Below are 24,898 nucleotides of genomic sequence, written 5' to 3' on the forward strand. Positions count from 1 at the left end.
AGCACAACTAAATGAACAGACTAAAAGAATTAGACAAAACTATCAATGAAACAAAGTGTTGTTTTTTTTAGAGAATCCATTGCCATTCTAACTAAAAAAAGAAGAGAAAAGACACAAATAACAAGAATGAGAAATGAAAAAGGAGACATTACAACCAATACCACAGAAGTAAAAAGAATCATTAGAGACTATTATGAACAATTATATGCCAGCAAATTTGAAAAGCTGGAGGAAATGGATACATTTCTGGAAACATACAAACTACCAAGACTGAACCAAGAAGAAATACAAAACCTGAACAGACTAATAACAAGCAATGAGATTGATGCAGTAATCAGCAATCTTCCAACAAAGAAAAGTGCAGGATCAGGTGGCTTCACTGCTGAATTCCACCAAACCTTTAACGAAGAATTAACACCAACATTTTTTATAGTATTCCAAACAATTAAATAGAGGCCATTCTCCTAATATTTTAAACGTCCAGCATCACTGTGGTACCAAAATCAGACAAAGACACAACAATAAAAGACAGCCAGAAGCCAATATCCTTGATGAACTGGATTCAAAAATCGTGAACATGATATTGGCAAACAGAATATGACAGCACATCAAAAAGATTGTGTAACATGATCAAGTGGGATTCATCCCAGAGATGCAAGGATAGTTCAAAATATACAAATCAATAAATGTGATACAACACACTAAAAAAGCAAGGACAAAAAACATATGATTATCTCAATAGATGCAGAAAAAGCACTTGACAAAATTCAGCATCACTTCATGATAAAGATATTAACAAATTAGGTATAGAAGGAAAGTATGTCAACACAATAAAAGCCACATATGACAAACCCACGAAAAAACATCATCCTGAGTGGGAAAAAACTGAAAGCTTTTCCTTTAAGAACAGGAACAAAGCAAGGATGCCCACTCTCACCACTCCTATTCAACATAGTATTGGAAGTATTTACACAGAGCAATCAGACAGGAGAGAAAAATAAAGGGCATCCAAATTGGAAAAGACACAGTCAAATCGACCCTGTTTGCAGATGAAATGATCCTATTTATTTAAAAAAAAACACAAAAAACAAAAACAAAAACAAAAAAATACATAACCTCTACCAAAATCTCCTAGAGCTCATAAACGGATTTAGTAAAGTTTCAGGATACAGAACCAATTCACAAAAGTCAGTAGTGTTCTTATATACCAACAACAAATCAGAAAAAGAAATCAAGAAAGTGAACCGATCTACAATAGCTACCAAAGAAATGAAGTACCTAAGAATAAACTTAACCAATAAGGTGAAAGATCTCTGCAGTGAGAACTATAAAACACTGCTGAAAGAAATTAAAGAGGACACAAAAAGATGGAAAAACATTTCATGTTCTTGGATTGGAAGAATAACATTATAAAAATGTCCCTTCTAACCAAATTGATCTACAGATTCAATGCAATCCCCATCAAAATACCAATGACATTCTTCACAGAAGAGAATAAACAATCCTAACATTCACATGGAACAACAAAAGCCCATAAATAGCCAGAGAAATCCTGAGCAAAAAAAAAAAAAAAAAAAAAATCACTGGAGGCATTACACTACCTGACTTCAAATTATACTACAAAGATATAGTAACCAAAATAGCATGGTACTGGCATGAAAACAGACACTTGGACCAATGGAACAGAATAGAGAACCCAGAAATCAACCCAGGTACTTATAGCCAATTAATCTTTGACAAAGGCATCGGGAACATACATTGGGAAAAGGACAGTCTTTTCAGTTAATGGTGTTAGAAAAGTGGATATCCATGTGTAGAAGAATGAAACTAGACCCATACCTCTCACCATATGCCAAAATCAACTCAAAATGGATTAAAGACTTATGTATAAGACCTAAAACCATAAGATTCCTAGAAGAAAACATAGGGGAAACACTTTAGGATGTAGGACTGGACAAAGACTATAAATAAGACTGCAAGAGCAGTCTTATAAATAAATGAGATTATATCAAACTAAGAAGTTTCTCCACAACAAAGGAAACAGAGTGAAAAGACAACCTACGGAATGGGAGAAAATATTTGCAAATTATATATCTGACAAGGGATTAATATCCAGAATGCACAAGGAACATAAACAACTTCACTGTAAAAAACCCAAATAATCCAATTAAAAAATGGGTAAAGGAACTGAACAGACATTTTTCAAAGGAAGACATACAATCAGCCAAATGAAAAATGGTATATGAAAAAATGCTCAATGTCATTAAGTATCAGGAAATGCAAATCAAAACCACATTGAGATATCATCTCACCGCAGCTAGACTGGCTGTTATCACAAAGACTAGGAGTAACAGATGTTTGTGAGGATGCAGAGAAAAGGGACTCTTCTACATTGTTGGTGGGACTGTAAACTAGTACAGCTGTATTAGTCTGTTTATGTTGCTTATAACAAAATACCTAGAACTGGGTTGATTATAAGAAAATAAACTTTAAGTGCTTACGGTTTGAGAGGCTGGGAAGTCCAAAGTCCAGGGAACACATCTGGTGAGGGTCTTGGTGGTGCAACAATGTTCCAGAGGTCTTACATGGCAGAAAATGGCAGAGCAGAGATAGACTAACGTCTCATGTGCTCTTCTTTCAAAGCCCTCAAAATGATGCCCTGACCACCATTATTAATCCATTCACTATGGCATGGTCCTACAATCTAATCACTTCTTCAAGGACCCACCTTTCAATTACTATGGTAGGATTTCCCACTCTCAACAGTTACAGTGGAAATTAAACTTCTAATATATGAACTTTAGGGACACAATTCAATCAATCCACAGCAACAGCCATATGGAAAATAGTATGGAAGTTTTCTCAAACAACTACAGATAGAACTGCCATATGATCCAGCAATCGCACTTCTGGGTATATACCCAAAGGGATAGAAATCATCATGTTGAGAGGAGACCTGCACTCCCATGTTTACCACAGCTCTGTTTACAGTAGCTGAGAGCTGGAACCACCCTGAATGTCCATCAGTGGATGACTGGATGATGATACTACTCAGCCATAAAAAAATAATGAAATTCTGTTATTTGCAGCAACATGATGAGTTTGGAGAAAACTATGTAAAGTGAAATGAGCCAGGCACAGAAAGAGGAATAACACATGTTCTCACTTATAAGTGGGAGCTAAGAAAGAAAGAAAGAAAGAAAGACCACTATAACATGTTGAACTTTCAGAAGGAGAGAACAGACCTGTAATCACTAGAGATGAGAACGGGGGAGTATGAGGGGGGTTCAGGGAACTACTGGGTAAGAGACATAAACATTAATTATGATTTGCAATGATGAACATGGTAATAATATTGATTTGATCATCACTTACTTTACACAAATGCTGGCAGTCAACTCTGTATCCCATAAATATGTATAATCAATTATGTTTCAATTGAATAAATACATTTTTAAAAAATTTACCTTCTTTACTTGGAAGTGTCTCCCAGGCTGAAATTTACTCAATTTGGTTGGCTCAAGTAAACTCTTTGTTATTGAATAAAAAATTTACCTTTTATCCCTACTTTGCTAAGAGTTTTTAGCACTGTCAAATGTATTTGATTTTTTTTCTGCATTGTTGATATATTCATATGATTTCCCTATTTTAATCTCTGTAGTCCTGTGATAAAACTCAATTTGGTTGTGCTATGTTCTTTTTGAAATATGTGGCTGGATTTAATTTACTAATTATTTATGACATTTATTCCTACGTGAAATTGACCTAGAATTGTCTAATTTCATATTATTTTGTCTAGTTTTGTCATAAACCTTATGCTAACATAAAATAATTTTGTATCTTATCCTCTTTTTCTTTACTCGGAGTCAGTTGCATCTTGGGTTATCCATTCTCTTAGCATTAGATAAACTCACTTAGAAAATGATGTGGAAATAGAGTTTATTTTCTATGTATATTCTTGAGCACAGACTCAATATTTGTAATAGCTACTGTCTAATCAAGGGATTGGCGATGAGGGTCTGAAAGCCAAATCTACCCCACTACCTGGTTTTGTTTAAGTAAAGTTTGCTAGGAAAAAAAAAAACCACACTTTTTTTTTTTTTAACATAATGTTCATGGCTATTCCACACTACTACAGCAAAGTTGAGTAGTTGGATCAAAGACTGTATGGCCTGTGTGTTAGTCCATTTCTGTTGCTTATAACAAAATACCTGAAACTAGGTAATGTGTAAGAAAATGAATCTTACTGCTTACAGGATTGGTGGCTGGGAGGTCGGATGTCCAGGGAACACATCTGGTGAGGGCTCTGCCCTGGTAGTGACTACAGCAATTCAGGGTATCCCATTTTAAAATGGCAGAGCAGGGAGGAGAGATAACACCTCATGCACTCTCCTTTTAAAACCCTCCAAACCACACCCATGACCTCCATTTTAAATCTATTCTCTAGGCATGGTCCTCAGAATCTAATCACCTCTTCGAGGCATCACCTTTCAATTACCATAATGGAATTTCCCACTCTCTTAAAAGTTGCACTGGGGATCAAGCTACTAATACATAAAACTTGGGGGACATAATTCATATCAGTCTGCAAGACAAAAATGTTCATAATCTGGCTTTTCATAGGAAAAGTTATAGAATTCTTGGTCTATCAAATTTTTGAATTGATTTTGAAAATTATTTTGGTCTGTAAAATTGTCCTATTAATTGGAATTTGAAATACTTTGGCATAATATTCATATTATTCTTTTATATTAATATATATAATGTGTAGAGTTTCTCTGCTAATCCATCACATAATCCATCCACAAATAATTTGTATGATCAATTTTGCTTTTGTTTTTTTTACCCATGAAATGCTTAGAAGTTTAGTTTATTTATTCACTTCGTAATTTAGGAACTTGGGGCTATCTAAAATCTGGCAAGAGAGGAAATTTCTTCCCATGAAGGATTAATCCTTGTGATATTTTCTGTCATTAAGTTCAAAACTAATTGGTTTAGTAAAAAGGTGGTATTTAAACACCTGAACTTGAATTTCTAATAAGCCATTTATTTATGGTACAGCCTTGAACAAATTAATTTAACCCTTCTGAATTTTATTTTTCTTCTCTGTGTTGTGATAATTACAAGTTACCCAATAGGCTGTTTTGAATATAATAGTACTCTGTTTTACCTATAACTTGGCTCAGAAGTCTCAAACTGATTCATTAAGTCCCACCCAGTACAAAAGTACTTCTCTTACTCTCTTTCAGCCATCCCCTAGAAGTCTAGAAACCAATTCTCCACCAAAGGAGATGACATAGATGTAAAGTATTCTTTGCTAGTGAATAGGTGGCAGGTAAATTAGGCGGGTAAATCAGGCAAAGTATAGGGAAACCAAAGGGCATCAACTCTGGATGGTCAGCTTCTGCCACATTGCCTGCCATCGAAGTGAAGGCTTCACTGGGGGCCACTAGAAATGACAATTCATGGATTTCCTAGGTCCTGGTCCTGTACTCGTGCATATGGTGCCTAGAATGTTCAGACACTGGTTCTACTTCTATGGAGCACCTTGGCACTGGCAATAGATGGTGTGCTTTGGAGTGGAAGTTAGTGGTTCCCAAATGGTGACTCTTCCTTTCCAAAAACATCATCTAAATCTGGTCCCTCAGCCTAGTACTGACCAATCATTTTTTCTCTATATATATCCATTGCATCTCTTCTCTTCTTTCCTTCTGTAGAGTACCTGGATGGGTAGATCCTATCTCATTCATCATCTTTACACAATCCAATTAGATTACATGAGTTCCTTATATTCCTTTGAGATGTGGATGCTTGAAATTCAAAAGCCAAAAATAACCTCTCCTCCCCCCCCTTCTTTTTTTCTGTAATTTCGTATGTCATCATTTCTATGAGTAGGGAACATCAAATGACCGGCTCATTGAGAAAGTAGCCAGAAAGTAGAAGGAAATATTGAGAATAGAAACCTCATCAATTAATATTTCAAAAGTATCTTATCTCATGAGGATTAAAGGAGGCAGTAAATATTCATTTGGCACGGGGCTCACTCCATAGCAAGTCTCAATGTAACAATTTCCCAATCCTAAATGATGGTGTTGTACAGTTTCTACTGGTTTCATAATTTTGGTCTATATCTTGCCTGATGTCTTTAACCTCATAATTTGTATCACCATTTAAGGATCAGTGTATTGTTTTTTGCCTAAGCCACATGATTTTTAACCCAATTTCATTTGCCAGCTCATCTTCAATTTTTATGCCAAAGAAGATGAATACGTGTATTTATGCATGAACAGGAGGATGTGGTCAGATAATACGGACATTAATTAGTCTCAGATTAGACGGAAGATTTTTCTGAGTTTACTATCTGACTATACTGACCAGTAAGCCACAATTATTGGGAAAAGTGCATTGAGTATGGAAAACAACTTAAGAAAAAAGGGAACTGTGTAGAAAATAAAATTAGAATTGGAGCTTTGGCAATATAATTTTAAACACAGCACAAATAAATAAACCAATAAGTCATCATATGGTGTGCATTCATCAACATGAATAAATATAGACTGTGGATGTGGTAAAAATTATGACATGATCAAGGAAACTATCTATAATAGTCTAACATGTAAAACATTTCCCCTGTGAGAGGCAGTTGTTCTGATTTTGGGAGAGGGCTGGATATGCTGGTTACTTCTAACCAAAAAACAATACAATTTAATTGAATGTCTGTAAAATATGATAATAGCGGCAATATCCTCATAGGTTTGTTTTGAGAATTAAATGAGGTAATCTATTAAAAACTTGGGAACAGCAGTTAGCACTTTTATTTTAAGTATTTAAACCATCTACATTTAATGTGGTTATTAATGTAGTTAATGTTTACACCTATCATATTGCTGCTTGGTTTCTAATTGTGCCATCTGTTCTTTGTTTCTAATATTCTCTTTTTCTCATTTTTTTGGATTGTCAGGACCTTTCATGTTTTCATTTTTCTCTTTTATTGGCTTATTAGCTATAACTTTTCGTTTTGCTATTTTAGTGGTTGTTTAGTGTTTATAGCATACATCTTTAACTCATTACAGTCTATTTCAAGTAGTATTATACCACTTGACATACAGAATAAGAATTTTATAGCAATATACTTGTATGTCTCCCCTCGTAGGCTTTGTTCTATTTTTGTCATATATTTTTACATATGTTATAAATTCTACAATCCATTGTAATTTTGCTTTTAACAATTAACTTTTAAAGTGCTTTTTATAACTCTTTTTTAATTCAAAAAATTATTTTAGAGTAACATGGTCGATTGTTCATATCTATGGGGTAGATTTGAATATCAATACTTGTGTGCAATATGTGACCTTCAAATCAGAATAACTAGTACAATCAGTAACATGCAATGTAATAGATTTTCGTGAACCTTTACAAGTTCCTCTCTTCTCCCTTCCCCCTCCCACTTTCCCACCTCTGGTAGCATCAGTTCTATTCTCTCCTTTTCAAAGTTCAACATATTATTGTGATAGTTATATCTTTCTTTCCTTTTTAAAATTTGTTTATTTTTTAGCTCCCAGTTATGAGTGAGGACATATGGTATGTCTCTTTCTGTGCCTGGCTTATTTTGCTTAACATGATTTTCTCCAAGTTCATCCATTGTTACTACAAATGGTAGAATTTCATTCTTTTTTTGTGGCAGCATGATATCCCATTCTGTAAATATACCACATTTTCCTTATCCAGTCATCCATCAATGGACATTTAGGTTGGATCCAACTCTTGGTTATTGTAAATACAGCTGCAGTAAACAAGGGAGTGCAAGTATCCCTTCAACATGATGATTTCCATTCCTTTGGGTATGTACTCAGCTGTGGAATTGCTGGATCATATGGAAGTTCAATTTCCAGTTGTTTGAGGCACCTCCACACCATTTTCCATAAAGGCTGCGCCAATTTACAGTCCCACCAGCAGTGTAAGAGGGATCCCCTTTCTCTACATCCTCACCAGTATTTGTTATTCTCTGTCTTTTTGATAATAGCCAGTCTAACTGGGGTGAGATGATATCTCAATGTGGTTTTCATTTACATTTCCCTGATGCTTATGACATTGAGCATTTTTTCATGTGTCTTTTGGCTATTTGTATATCTTCCTTTGAGAAATGCCTATTCAGCTCCTTTGCCCATTTTTAAAAATCATGTTATTTGTTTTTTTACTGTTAATTTGTTTGAATTCCTTGTATATTCTGGAGATTAATCCTTTGTGGGATCGTAGTTTGCAAGTATTTTCTCCCATTCTGTAGCCTGTGTTTTTGTTCTGTTGATCACTTCTTTTGTTATGCAGAAGTTTTTTAGTCTGATACAATCCCATTTGTATATTTTTCCTTTTGTTGCCTGTGCTTTGAGGGTCATATTCATAAAGTCTTTGCCCAGTCCTACTTCCTGAAGTATTTCCCCTATGTTTTCTTCTAGGAGTTTTAAAGTATCAGGTCTTGTACTTAAATCTTTAATCTGTTTTTGAGTTGATTTTGGTATATGGCAAGAGGTATTGGTCTAGATTCATTCTCCTACATATGGATGTCCCATTTATTGAACAGAGATGTATAGGATTCTTAAAGCATATATACTTCACAGAGCCTGGTTTTCCAAAGCCTTGCAGTTTCAAATATTGACCTTGTGGAGGACTGGACATTTTCCTCAGGCTGTAAAGTCTCTGGTATAAGATAAAGATTTGTGGCACAGCAAGGTTGCTGGCTCAAGGATAGACTAGTTACTGATTATTATGTAAAGATACTGAGAAACTGCTGTAAGATCACTTAATTGTCTAATGGAATGTCATCTGACCTGCTTCACTGAAAGTTAGCAGCCTATATTGTTAAACGATAACCCCACCTATGTTCTCTTCCTGTAACTTCCTGGTCTGGAAAATAAATGCAGGAAGAGAACCCCAATTTGGGGTTAATTTCCCAAGGAAGGGATACCTCTTGCTGGAGGGTCCCAGGAAAGTTAGCCACTTTGGGGCTTCTCACTGCTCAGAAGAGATGGGCTTTGAGTAATCCTTTGCATCTCCATCACCCAGGGGAAGTGGGGTGACAAATCCATGGGGAGCAAAGCAACACAGGAAGTCTTTTCCCCAATGTAAGTTCTTGGTGCCTTTATCGAAGATCAGTTGGCTGTTCGTATCTGGATTGATTTCTGGGTCTCTATTCTGTTCCATTGTTCCCAGTCTCTGTTTTTATGCTAGTACCATGCTATCTTTGTTATGAAAGCTTTATAGTGTAATATGAAGTAAGGCAGCGTTATGCTTCTGGCTTGCTTTATTTTACTTTATTTTTTTGCTTAGGATCACTGTGTCTAGTTGAGGTCTTTTGTTGTTCCATGTGAATGCTAGGATTGTTTTTTCTATTTCTGTGAAGAATGTCATAAGTATTTTGATGGGAATTGCATTGAATCTGTAGATTGCTTTGGGTAGTACAGACATTTTTACAATGTTAATTCTTCCAATCCAAGAGCATGAAATTTCTTTTTTTGTGTCCTCTAATTTCTTTCAACAGTGATTTGTATTTCTTGTTATAGAGATCTTTCACCTTCTTGGTTAAATTTATTCCTAAATATTTTATTCTTTTGGTGACTATTGTAAATGGGCTTGCTTTCTTGATTTCTTTTTCTGATATTTCATTGTTGGAGTATAAAAAATACTACTGATTTTTGCATGTTGATTTTGTATCCTGCAACTTTACTGAAATCGTTCATGAGGTCTAAGAGTTTTTTGTAGAGTCTTTAGGAGTTTCTGTGTATAGAATCATGTCATCTGCAGACAGTTTGACTTCGTCTTTTCTAATCTGGATGCCTTTATTTTTTTCTCTTGCCTGATTGCTCTAGCTAGTACTTCCAATGCTATATTAAGTAGGAGTGGTGTCATTTTCCTGTTCTTAAGGGAAAAGCTTTCAACTTTCCCCAAACAGGATGATATTGGCTTTTACTGTGTTGAGATAATTTCTTTCTTTACCTAATTTGTTGGGAGTCTTTATCATAAAGGGATGTTGAGTTTTGTCAAATGTTTTTTCTACGTCTATTGAGATAATTGTATGGGTTTTGTCCTTGAGTTTCTTGATGTGGTGTATCACATTTATTGGTTTACATATGTTGAAACACCCTTGCATTCCTGGGATCAATTCTACTTGATCTCAGTGTTTAATTTTTTTGATATGTTGCTGTATTCTATTTGCTGATAATTATTTTTTGAGAATTTTTTCATCTGTGTTCATCAAGGAAACTGGTGTACAGTTTTCTTTGTTTGTTGTATCTTTGTCTGGTTTTGGTATCAGGATTATGTTGGCATTATAGACTAAGTTTGGGAGAATGCCCTGTGTTTCAATTTTTTGGAATAGTTTGAAGAGTATCAATATTAATTACCCTTTAAAGTTTTGGTAGAATTCAGCTGTGAAGCCATCTAGTCCTGGGCTTTTATTTTTTTGAGAGAATGCTTATTCTTGCTTCAATCTCATTGAATATACAAGAGTACTTCAAAAAAGATGGACGACTGGATAAGGAAAATGTGGTGTATATACACAATGAAGTATTACTCAGCCATAAAAATGAATGAAATTTTGCCATTTGCATTAACATGGATGAGCTTGGAGAAAATCATGTTAAGTAAAATAAGCCAGACATAGAAAGAAAGAAAAATACCACATCCTCACTCATAAGTGGGAGCTAAGAAACAAATGAACAACCACAATAATATGTTGAACTTACAGAAGGAAAGAATGGATTTACGTTTACTAGAGGTGGTAAAAGGGAAGAAGGAAGGGGGTTAAGGAGAAATTAGATAATGGACACAAAGAATAATTACAAGTTTTAATGATGAACATGCTAAGAACACTGACTTGATCATCACATATTGTACAAAAATACTGATAGTCAACTCTGTACCACACAAATATGTATAATAAATTGATTCAATTAAAAAATAAATTCAAAAAAAAGAAAAAATTAAAAGATAATCTGAATCTTTCCATGAAATTTCTGAAATACTCTCATATATATTGCAATAAAAGTTTTTGTAGCTAACTTTTACACAAGGCCATAGGTAAAAAAACATTGGTCATCAATGATCAGACATTAAATATTGAAGCAGATTTATTAAATAATGTTAAAAGAACGAGAAGGGAAAGTTAAAAATAACATTTTAAATATTTTTTAAAGTCTGTAAGCATGACATTCTCATTCTGTTATGTTGCATTATAGTTATGATTATAAAATTTGTACATAGGTCTTCCTTTTATTAGAATATCTTGTTTAATCTGACATAACGGATTGGGCTATTTTAATTTGTAAAAAGATCCTAAAGAATTTCATTTGGGCTATTCTTTTAATTTGTAAAGAGAACATTGATTAAACAGCTTTTTAAATATTATTTTTAATACATAGAGACAAAAATAAAGGCTATCATAGGTTGATATTGGGGGAGTGGGAATAGGTGTAGCTGCTAGTTATTGCTTGACCATATTTTAGTGAGAAAAATAGCTGTTAACATATATTTAAAGAACACAATCACTATTGACTATGGTGTGCCCTGTCTGAAGGATGTGGGGACTAATGAAAGGAAGAAGTACCATCAGTTTAGTGGTAAGGATGCTCCAGTTGGAAGCAGATGTTAGTGAGCATGAAGCTTTACCTATGCTATGACCACAGCCCCTGGCATTGTGATATGATTTATTCAATATTAACCCCAGAAAGCTAATTATATACACACACACACACACACACACACACACACACACACACACACACACACACACACACACACACACACACAGGGTCAATGGTCATATTTTAAATACATGTAGCTACTATTTATACCATTTTTATGGAAAAATTCAATTTGATAAAAAACTTAGGATAACAGGATTTTATCTTTCTCCGTAACTCTGTTAGAGTATTGAGGACCATTTTAGTTTTGGGGAGTTAGGGGGGAGGGAGCATTACACAGCAGACAGCTTGTTTTGGGACATTGCTTACTTATTACATGGCTGCATATTCTAAAGAAATACGTATTTCCATAAAAGAAAATGTCTTCATCGGTCACCTACTACCAGAAAGTTTCAAACTGAAGAATAAAGCAGAGGCACAAGTCAGGTGTGCTGGATGAGAAATATCTCCTTCCTCTCTCTTCATACCTTTTATTTGTTATCATGTGTGCGTGTGTGGGGGGGTCTTCGTTTGTAAGAATGTTTTAACGTGAAGAGACGGATTGGAAAATGGTCTTTGATTTGGGAAAGAATGGCCATTACTGTTACTGTCATCATTATCACTGGGTTGTCAATTCAAACGTGAATAGGTCAATATTTTGTTCTTTTCCAGAGGTATTACATTATTTGAAACACCTAATAAAACCTAATATTTGTTGAGTCTCTCACAGTTTTTAAGTCACTTTCACATAGTGTCTCATTTGATCTTCAAAACTCATCGCTTGAGAAACGAAAACAGTTAATTATCCTTATACATTCTTCGATTACTCATAAATAACACAAAATATATCCACCGGAAATTCATTTAGTCACTAAGTGTTCAAGGCATCAGCAATATGAAATTGAAGCAATTTCAGTTTATTTTGTCACAGATACACAATTGCTTAATGTATTAAAAAGCACTGAGCCTTAAAGACCTAACTCTTTAGAGCTTGTACAATATATTATTGTCTGTAGTTTATTTATTACACCACATTTATTTATTAAAATGCATAGCAGTGAAGCCTTTTAAGGCCTCTTGTGAAATGAAAGAGTTTCACGAGTCTCAAATATAAAATAAGATTATGGATTGTAACGGCAATAATAGCTTCTTCTTTCTCTTTTAGTAACTGAAAACTTTCATTTCAAGGCAGTTGAAGAATTGGTTTACTATTCTCTTTTTTATTATGTTTTTTCATATTGTGTTTCTTCGAATTCATTTGGCATTGCATTTTCTCCACTCCTTTCTCTTTTTTCCCCCTTTTTCTTTATGTTTGAATTCAACTTCAATAGATATTATTTATCATCATTTCATTGCTCTTTCAAGAAGATTTGTCACCTGGATGCCTTTTTCCTATCTATGGTAGATAAACTCAGTAAACCTGAGCCATATTATGATCTTACAGCTGAAAAATCACACTAGAATTAAAGCCATAGTTCTAGCTATTTAATCAGATGTCTAGTTTATATATATAAATTCTGAATAAATAAAATGAGTCTACATGAAGACAAGCTTAAATGTATTAAATCCAACCTTGTAACTGCTGGGCATGCTGGAGAGAAATGCTGTTGTGTGTAAGCTCTTCTCCTCGGTGTGAAAGGTTTATCCAGCTAGGCAAGCCTCTAAGGCTAAACATAAAGTCAATGAAGAGAAAAGAATAAGCATTTTTAAAATACAGTGTAAAAAATGGCGGAAGGGAAAAATATGACTTGTTTGTCCTTCTGGGGGTGAAGGAAAATTACTGGAAATTCTGCAGTTTTCATAGGCCAGCAAGAGGCAAAACTGCCCACTCCTAGTTAAATTCTACCCCCATCTGGCATAGAAAGGCATCCTGTAATTGCTCCACTGAAAACAGAGCAGGGTTGAATTTTCTTGTGAAGTGTTTTAATGCACCCAACATCAGAGCACCCTGATATATAAAGCAACATGTTATTGGATCTAAGGAGAGAGATAGACCCAAACACAGTAATAGCTGGGGACTCTAACACACCACTCTTAGAATTTGACAGATCATCTAGACAAATAATCAGCAAAGAAATATTGGATTTGAATAACACTGTAGAACAAATGGACCTGACAGACATATACAGAACATTTCATCCAACAATGACAGAATATACATTTTTCTCATCAGTACACAGATCATTCTCCAGGATAGACCAAATGTCAGGTAACAAATTAAGTCTAAGCAAATTTAAAAACATTGAAATCATATCAAGGATATCTCCAGACCACGATGGAATAAAATTAGAAGTTAACAACAAACAAAACTATGGAAAGAACACAAATTCGTGGAAATTAAACAACATGCTCCTGAACAATCAATGGATCAAAAAAGAAATATAGCAGGAAATCAAAAAATTCCTTGAAGTGAAGGAAAATGCAAGTACAACTTACCAAAACTTATGGGATACTGCAAAAGCAGTACTAAGAGGGAAGTTTGTTGTAATAAGTACTTACATTGAAAGAATAAAAGGACTTCAAATAAAAATTATAATATTAAATCTCAAAGAACTAGAAAGACAAGAACAATCTAATCCCAAAACTAGTAGATGGATAGAAATAATTAATATCAGAGCACAACTAAATGAACAGACTAAAAGAATTAGACAAAACTATCAATGAAACAAAGTGTTGTTTTTTTTAGAGAATCCATTGCCATTCTAACTAAAAAAAGAAGAGAAAAGACACAAATAACAAGAATGAGAAATGAAAAAGGAGACATTACAACCAATACCACAGAAGTAAAAAGAATCATTAGAGACTATTATGAACAATTATATGCCAGCAAATTTGAAAAGCTGGAGGAAATGGATAAATTTCTGGAAACATACAAACTACCAAGACTGAACCAAGAAGAAATACAAAACCTGAACAGACTAATAACAAGCAATGAGATTGATGCAGTAATCAGCAATCTTCCAACAAAGAAAAGTGCAGGATCAGGTGGCTTCACTGCTGAATTCCACCAAACCTTTAACGAAGAATTAACACCAACATTTTTTATAGTATTCCAAACAATTAAATAGAGGCCATTCTCCTAATATTTTAAACGTCCAGCATCACTGTGGTACCAAAATCAGACAAAGACACAACAATAAAAGACAGCCAGAAGCCAATATCCTTGATGAACTGGATTCAAAAATCGTGAACATGATATTGGCAAACAGAATATGACAGCACATCAAAAAGATTGTGTAACATGATCAAGTGGGATTCATCCCAGAGATGCAAGGATAGTTCAAAATATACAAATCAATAAATGTGATACAACACACTAAAAAAGCAAGGACAAAAAACATATGATTATCTCAATAGATGCAGAAAAAGCATTTGACAAAATTCAGCATCACTTCATGATAAAGATATTAACAAATTAGGTATAGAAGGAAAGTATGTCAACACAATAAAAGCCACATATGACAAACCCACGAAAAAACATCATCCTGAGTGGGAAAAAACTGAAAGCTTTTCCTTTAAGAACAGGAACAAAGCAAGGATGCCCACTCTCACCACTCCTATTCAACATAGTATTGGAAGTATTTACACAGAGCAATCAGACAGGAGAGAAAAATAAAGGGCATCCAAATTGGAAAAGACACAGTCAAATCGACCCTGTTTGCAGATGAAATGATCCTATTTATTAAAAAAAAACACAAAAAACAAAAACAAAAACAAAAAAATACATAACCGCTACCAAAATCTCCTAGAGCTCATAAACGGATTTAGTAAAGTTTCAGGATACAGAACCAATTCACAAAAGTCAGTAGTGTTCTTATATACCAACAACAAATCAGAAAAAGAAATCAAGAAAGTGAACCGATCTACAATAGCTACCAAAGAAATGAAGTACCTAAGAATAAACTTAACCAATAAGGTGAAAGATCTCTGCAGTGAGAACTATAAAACACTGCTGAAAGAAATTAAAGAGGACACAAAAAGATGGAAAAACATTTCATGTTCTTGGATTGGAAGAATAACATTATAAAAATGTCCCTTCTAACCAAATTGATCTACAGATTCAATGCAATCCCCATCAAAATACCAATGACATTCTTCACAGAAGAGAATAAACAATCCTAACATTCACATGGAACAACAAAAGCCCATAAATAGCCAGAGAAATCCTGAGCAAAAAAAAAAAAAAATCACTGGAGGCATTACACTACCTGACTTCAAATTATACTACAAAGATATAGTAACCAAAATAGCATGGTACTGGCATGAAAACAGACACTTGGACCAATGGAACAGAATAGAGAACCCAGAAATCAACCCAGGTACTTATAGCCAATTAATCTTTGACAAAGGCATCAGGAACATACATTGGGAAAAGGACAGTCTTTTCAGTTAATGGTGTTAGAAAAGTGGATATCCATGTGTAGAAGAATGAAACTAGACCCATACCTCTCACCATATGCCAAAATCAACTCAAAATGGATTAAAGACTTATGTATAAGACCTAAAACCATAAGATTCCTAGAAGAAAACATAGGGGAAACACTTTAGGATGTAGGACGGGACAAAGACTATAAATAAGACTGCAAGAGCAGTCTTATAAATAAATGAGATTATATCAAACTAAAAAGTTTCTCCACAACAAAGGAAACAGAGTGAAAAGACAACCTACGGAATGGGAGAAAATATTTGCAAATTATATATCTGACAAGGGATTAATATCCAGAATGCACAAGGAACATAAACAACTTCACTGTAAAAAACCCAAATAATCCAATTAAAAAATGGGTAAAGGAACTGAACAGACATTTTTCAAAGGAAGACATACAATCAGCCAAATGAAAAATGGTATATGAAAAAATGCTCAATGTCATTAAGTATCAGGAAATGCAAATCAAAACCACATTGAGATATCATCTCACCGCAGCTAGACTGGCTGTTATCACAAAGACTAGGAGTAACAGATGTTTGTGAAGATGCAGAGAAAAGGGACTCTTCTACATTGTTGGTGGGACTATAAACTAGTACAGCTGTATTAGTCTGTTTATGTTGCTTATAACAAAATGCCTAGAACTGGGTTGATTATAAGAAAATAAACTTTAAGCGCTTACAGTTTGAGAGGCTGGGAAGTCCAAAGTCCAGGGAACACATCTGGTGAGGGTCTTGGTGGTGCAACAATGTTCCAGAGGTCTTACATGGCAGAAAATGGCAGAGCAGAGATAGACTAACGTCTCATGTGCTCTTCTTTCAAAGCCCTCAAAATGATGCCCTGACCACCATTATTAATCCATTCACTATGGCATGGTCCTACAATCTAATCACTTCTTCAAGGACCCACCTTTCAATTACTATGGTAGGATTTCCCACTCTCAACAGTTACAGTGGAAATTAAACTTCTAATATATGAACTTTAGGGACACAATTCAATCAATCCACAGCAACAGCCATATGGAAAATAGTATGGAAGTTTTCTCAAACAACTACAGATAGAACTGCCATATGATCCAGCAATCCCACTTCTGGGTATATACCCAAAGGGATAGAAATCATCATGTTGAGAGGAGACCTGCACTCCCATGTTTACCACAGCTCTGTTTACAGTAGCTGAGAGCTGGAACCACCCTGAATGTCCATCAGTGGATGACTGGATGATGATACTACTCAGCCATAAAAAAATAATGAAATTCTGTTATTTGCAGCAACATGATGAGTTTGGAGAAAACTATGTAAAGTGAAATGAGCCAGGCACAGAAAGAGGAATAACACATGTTCTCACTTATAAGTGGGAGCTAAGAAAGAAAGAAAGAAAGAAAGACCACTATAACATGTTGAACTTTCAGAAGGAGAGAACAGACCTGTAATCACTAGAGATGAGAACGGGGGAGTATGAGGGGGGTTCAGGGAACTACTGGGTAAGAGACATAAACATTAATTATGATTTGCAATGATGAACATGGTAATAATATTGATTTGATCATCACTTACTTTACACAAATGCTGGCAGTCAACTCTGTATCCCATAAATATGTATAATCAATTATGTTTCAATTGAATAAATACATTTTTAAAAAATTTACCTTCTTTACTTGGAAGTGTCTCCCAGGCTGAAATTTACTCAATTTGGTTGGCTCAAGTAAACTCTTTATTATTGAATAAAAAATTTACCTTTTATCCCTACTTTGCTAAGAGTTTTTAGCACTGTCAAATGTATTTGATTTTTTTTCTGCATTGTTGATATATTCATATGATTTCCCTATTTTAATCTCTGTAGTCCTGTGATAAAACTCAATTTGGTTGTGCTATGTTCTTTTTGAAATATGTGGCTGGATTTAATTTACTAATTATTTATGACATTTATTCCTACGTGAAATTGACCTAGAATTGTCTAATTTCATATTATTTTGTCTAGTTTTGTCATAAACCTTATGCTAACATAAAATAATTTTGTATCTTATCCTCTTTTTCTTTACTCGGAGTCAGTTGCATCTTGGGTTATCCATTCTCTTAGCATTAGATAAACTCACTTATAAAATGATGTGGAAATAGAGTTTATTTTCTATGTATATTCTTGAGCACAGACTCAATATTTGTAATAGCTACTGTCTAATCAAGGGATTGGTGATGAGGGTCTGAAAGCCAAATCTACCCCACTACCTGGTTTTGTTTAAGTAAAGTTTGCTAGGAAAAAAAAAAAACACACTTTTTTTTTTTTAAACATAATGTTTATGGCTATTCCACACTACTACAGCAAAGTTGAGTAGTTGGATCAAAGACCGTATGGCCTGTGTGTTAGTCCATTTCTGTTGCTTATAACAAAATACCTGAAACTAGGTAATGTGTAAGAAAATGAATCTTACTGCTTACAGGTTTGGTGGCTGGGAGGTCGGATGTCCAGGGAACATATCTGGTGAGGGCTCTGCCCTGGTAGTGACTACAGCAATTCAGGGTATCCCATTTTAAAATGGCAGAGCAGGGAGGAGAGATAACACCTCATGCACTCTCCTTTTAAAACCCTCCAAACCACACCCATGACCTCCATTTTAAATCTATTCTCTAGGCATGGTCCTCAGAATCTAATCACCTCTTCGAGGCATCACCTTTCAATTACCATAATGGAATTTCCCACTCTCTTAAAAGTTGCACTGGGGATCAAGCTACTAATACATAAAACTTGGGGGACATAATTCATATCAGTCTGCAAGACAAAAATGTTCATAATCTGGCTTTTCATAGGAAAAGTTACAGAATTCTTGGTCTATCAAATTTTTGAATTGATTTTGAAAATTATTTTGGTCTGTAAAATTGTCCTATTAATTGGAATTTGAAATACTTTGGCATAATATTCATATTATTCTTTTATATTAATATATATAATGTGTAGAGTTTCTCTGCTAATCCATCACATAATCCATCCACAAATAATTTGTATGATCAATTTTGCTTTTGTTTTTTTTACCCATGAAATGCTTAGAAGTTTAGTTTATTTATTCACTTCGTAATTTAGGAACTTGGGGCTATCTAAAATCTGGCAAGAGAGGAAATTTCTTCCCATGAAGGATTAATCCTTGTGATATTTTCTGTCATTAAGTTCAAAACTAATTGGTTTAGTAAAAAGGTGGTATTTAAACACCTGAACTTGAATTTCTAATAAGCCATTTATTTATGGTACAGCCTTGAACAAATTAATTTAACCCTTCTGAATTTTATTTTTCTTCTCTGTGTTGTGATAATTACAAGTTACCCAATAGGCTGTTTTGAATATAATAGTACTCTGTTTTACCTATAACTTGGCTCAGAAGTCTCAAACTGATTCATTAAGTCCCACCCAGTACAAAAGTACTTCTCTTACTCTCTTTCAGCCATCCCCTAGAAGTCTAGAAACCAATTCTCCACAAAAGGAGATGACATAGATGTAAAGTATTCTTTGCTAGTGAATAGGTGGCAGGTAAATTAGGCGGGTAAATCAGGCAAAGTATAGGGAAACCAAAGGGCATCAACTCTGGATGGTCAGCTTCTGCCACATTGACTGCCATCGAAGTGAAGGCTTCACTGGGGGCCACTAGAAATGACAATTCATGGATTTCCTAGGTCCTGGTCCTGTACTCGTGCATATGGTGCCTAGAATGTTCAGACACTGGTTCTACTTCTATGGAGCACCTTGGCACTGGCAATAGATGGTGTGCTTTGGAGTGGAAGTTAGTGGTTCCCAAATGGTGACTCTTCCTTTCCAAAAACATCATCTAAATCTGGTCCCTCAGCCTAGTACTGACCAATCATTTTTTCTCTATATATATCCATTGCATCTCTTCTCTTCTTTCCTTCTGTAGAGTACCTGGATGGGTAGATCCTATCTCATTCATCATCTTTACACAATCCAATTAGATTACATGAGTTCCTTATATTCCTTTGAGATGTGGATGCTTGAAATTCAAAAGCCAAAAATAACCTCTCCTCCCCCCCCTTCTTTTTTTCTGTAATTTCGTATGTCATCATTTCTATGAGTAGGGAACATCAAATGACCGGCTCATTGAGAAAGTAGCCAGAAAGTAGAAGGAAATATTGAGAATAGAAACCTCATCAATTAATATTTCAAAAGTATCTTATCTCATGAGGATTAAAGGAGGCAGTAAATATTCATTTGGCACGGGGCTCACTCCATAGCAAGTCTCAATGTAACAATTTCCCAATCCTAAATGATGGTGTTGTACAGTTTCTACTGGCTTCATAATTTTGGTCTATATCTTGCCTGATGTCTTTAACCTCATAATTTGTATCACCATTTAAGGATCAGTGTATTGTTTTTTGCCTAAGCCACATGATTTTTAACCCAATTTCATTTGCCAGCTCATCTTCAATTTTTATGCCAAAGAAGATGAATACGTGTATTTATGCATGAACAGGAGGATGTGGTCAGATAATACGGACATTAATTAGTCTCAGATTAGACGGAAGATTTTTCTGAGTTTACTATCTGACTATACTGACCAGTAAGCCACAATTATTGGGAAAAGTGCATTGAGTATGGAAAACAACTTAAGAAAAAAGGGAACTGTGTAGAAAATAAAATTAGAATTGGAGCTTTGGCAATATAATTTTAAACACAGCACAAATAAATAAACCAATAAGTCATCATATGGTGTGCATTCATCAACATGAATAAATATAGACTGTGGATGTGGTAAAAATTATGACATGATCAAGGAAACTATCTATAATAGTCTAACATGTAAAACATTTCCCCTGTGAGAGGCAGTTATTCTGATTTTGAGGGAGGGCTGGATATGCTGGTTACTTCTAACCAAAAAACAATACAATTTAATTGAATGTCTGTAAAATATGATAATAGCGGCAATATCCTCATAGGTTTGTTTTGAGAATTAAATGAGGTAATCTATTAAAAATTTGGGAACAGCAGTTAGCACTTTTATTTTAAGTATTTAAACCATCTACATTTAATGTGGTTATTAATGTAGTTAATGTTTACACCTATCATATTGCTGCTTGGTTTCTAATTGTGCCATCTGTTCTTTGTTTCTAATATTCTCTTTTTCTCATTTTTTTGGATTGTCAGGACTTTTCATGTTTTCATTTTTCTCTTTTATTGGCTTATTAGCTATAACTTTTTGTTTTGCTATTTTAGTGGTTGTTTAGTGTTTATAGCATACATCTTTAACTCATTACAGTCTATTTCAAGTAGTATTATACCACTTGACATACAGAATAAGAATTTTATAGCAATGTACTTGTATGTCTCCCCTCGTAGGCTTTGTTCTATTTTTGTCATATATTTTTACATATGTTATAAATTCTACAATCCATTGTAATTTTGCTTTTAACAATTAACTTTTAAAGTGCTTTTTATAACTCTTTTTTAATTCAAAAAATTATTTTATAGTAACATGGTCGATTGTTCATATCTATGGGATAGATTTGAATATCAATACTTGTGTGCAATATGTGATCTTCAAATCAGAATAACTAGTAAAATCAATAACATGCAATGTAATAGATTTTCGTGAACCTTTACAAGTTCCTCTCTTCTCCCTTCCCCCTCCCACTTTCCCACCTCTGGTAGCATCAGTTCTATTCTCTCCTTTTCAAAGTTCAACATATTATTGTGATAGTTATATCTTTCTTTCCTTTTTAAAATTTATTTGTTTATTTTTTAGCTCCCAGTTATGAGTGAGGACATATGGTATGTCTCTTTCTGTGCCTGGCTTATTTTGCTTAACATGATTTTCTCCAAGTTCATCCATTGTTACTACAAATGGTAGAATTTCATTCTTTTTTTGTGGCAGCATGATATCCCATTCTGTAAATATACCACATTTTCCTTATCCAGTCATCCATCAATGGACATTTAGGTTGGATCCAACTCTTGGTTATTGTAAATACAGCTGCAGTAAACAAGGGAGTGCAAGTATCCCTTCAACATGATGATTTCCATTCCTTTGGGTATGTACTCAGCTGTGGAATTGCTGGATCATATGGAAGTTCAATTTCCAGTTGTTTGAGGCACCTCCACACGATTTTCCATAAAGGCTGCACCAATTTACAGTCCCACCAGCAGTGTAAGAGGGATCCCCTTTCTCTACATCCTCACCAGTATTTGTTATTCTCTGTCTTTTTGATAATAGCCAGTCTAACTGGGGTGAGATGATATCTCAATGTGGTTTTCATTTACATTTCCCTGATGCTTATGACATTGAGCATTTTTTCATGTGTCTTTTGGCTATTTGTATATCTTCCTTTGAGAAATGCCTATTCAGCTCCTTTGCCCATTTTTAAAAATCACGTTATTTGTTTTTTTACTGTTAATTTGTTTGAATTCCTTGTATATTCTGGAGATTAATCCTTTGTGGGATCGTAGTTTGCAAGTATTTTCTCCCATTCTGTAGCCTGTGTTTTTGTTCTGTTGATCACTTCTTTTGTTATGCAGAAGTTTTTTAGTCTGATACAATCCCATTTGTATATTTTTCCTTTTGTTGCCTGTGCTTTGAGGGTCATATTCATAAAGTCTTTGCCCAGTCCTACTTCCTGAAGTATTTCCCCTATGTTTTCTTCTAGGAGTTTTAAAGTATCAGGTCTTGTACTTAAATCTTTAATCTGTTTTTGAGTTGATTTTGGTATATGGCAAGAGGTATTGGTCTAGATTCATTCTCCTACATATGGATGTCCCATTTATTGAACAGAGATGTATAGGATTCTTAAAGCATATATACTTCACAGAGCCTGGTTTTCCAAAGCCTTGCAGTTTCAAATATTGACCTTGTGGAGGACTGGACATTTTCCTCAGGCTGTAAAGTCTCTGGTATAAGATAAAGATTTGTGGCACAGCAAGGTTGCTGGCTCAAGGATAGACTAGTTACTGATTATTATGTAAAGATACTGAGAAACTGCTGTAAGATCACTTAATTGTCTAATGGAATGTCATCTGACCTGCTTCACTGAAAGTTACCAGCCTATATTGTTAAACGATAACCCCACCTATGTTCTCTTCCTGTAACTTCCTGGTCTGGAAAATAAATGCAGGAAGAGAACCCCAATTTGGGGTTAATTTCCCAAGGAAGGGATACCTCTTGCTGGAGGGTCCCAGGAAAGTTAGCCACTTTGGGGCTTCTCACTGCTTAGAAGAGATGGGCTTTGAGTAATCCTTTGCATCTCCATCACCCAGGGGAAGTGGGGTGACAAATCCATGGGGAGCAAAGCAACACAGGAAGTCTTTTCCCCAATGTAAGTTCTTGGTGCCTTTATCGAAGATCAGTTGGCTGTTCGTATCTGGATTGATTTCTGGGTCTCTATTCTGTTCCATTGTTCTCAGTCTCTGTTTTTATGCTAGTACCATGCTATCTTTGTTATGAAAGCTTTATAGTGTAATATGAAGTAAGGCAGCGTTATGCTTCTGGCTTTATTTTACTTTATTTTTTTGCTTAGGATCACTGTGTCTAGTTGAGGTCTTTTGTTGTTCCATGTGAATGCTAGGATTGTTTTTTCTATTTCTGTGAAGAATGTCATAAGTATTTTGATGGGAATTGCATTGAATCTGTAGATTGCTTTGGGTAGTACAGACATTTTTACAATGTTAATTCTTCCAATCCAAGAGCATGAAATTTCTTTTTTTGTGTCCTCTAATTTCTTTCAACAGTGATTTGTATTTCTTGTTATAGAGATCTTTCACCTTCTTGGTTAAATTTATTCCTAAATATTTTATTCTTTTGGTGACTATTGTAAATGGGCTTGCTTTCTTGATTTCTTTTTCTGATATTTCATTGTTGGAGTATAAAAAATACTACTGATTTTTGCATGTTGATTTTGTATCCTGCAACTTTACTGAAATCGTTCATGAGGTCTAAGAGTTTTTTGTAGAGTCTTTAGGAGTTTCTGTGTATAGAATCATGTCATCTGCAGACAGTTTGACTTCGTCTTTTCTAATCTGGATGCCTTTATTTTTTTCTCTTGCCTGATTGCTCTAGCTAGTACTTCCAATGCTATATTAAGTAGGAGTGGTGTCATTTTCCTGTTCTTAAGGGAAAAGCTTTCAACTTTCCCCAAACAGGATGATATTGGCTTTTACTGTGTTGAGATAATTTCTTTCTTTACCTAATTTGTTGGGAGTCTTTATCATAAAGTGATGTTGAGTTTTGTCAAATGTTTTTTCTACGTCTATTGAGATAATTGTATGGGTTTTGTCCTTGAGTTTCTTGATGTGGTGTATCACATTTATTGGTTTACATATGTTGAAACACCCTTGCATTCCTGGGATCAATTCTACTTGATCTCAGTGTTTAATTTTTTTGATATGTTGCTGTATTCTATTTGCTGATAATTATTTTTTGAGAATTTTTTCATCTGTGTTCATCAAGGAAACTGGTGTACAGTTTTCTTTGTTTGTTGTATCTTTGTCTGGTTTTGGTATCAGGATTATGTTGGCATTATAGACTAAGTTTGGGAGAATGCCCTGTGTTTCAATTTTTTGGAATAGTTTGAAGAGTATCAATATTAATTACCCTTTAAAGTTTTGGTAGAATTCAGCTGTGAAGCCATCTAGTCCTGGGCTTTTATTTTTTTGAGAGAATGCTTATTCTTGCTTCAATCTCATTGAATATACAAGAGTACTTCAAAAAAGATGGACGACTGGATAAGGAAAATGTGGTGTATATACACAATGAAGTATTACTCAGCCATAAAAATGAATGAAATTTTGCCATTTGCATTAACATGGATGA

This window comes from Cynocephalus volans, chromosome 1 (assembly GCF_027409185.1).
Source record: "Cynocephalus volans isolate mCynVol1 chromosome 1, mCynVol1.pri, whole genome shotgun sequence".
Taxonomy (NCBI): domain Eukaryota; kingdom Metazoa; phylum Chordata; class Mammalia; order Dermoptera; family Cynocephalidae; genus Cynocephalus; species Cynocephalus volans.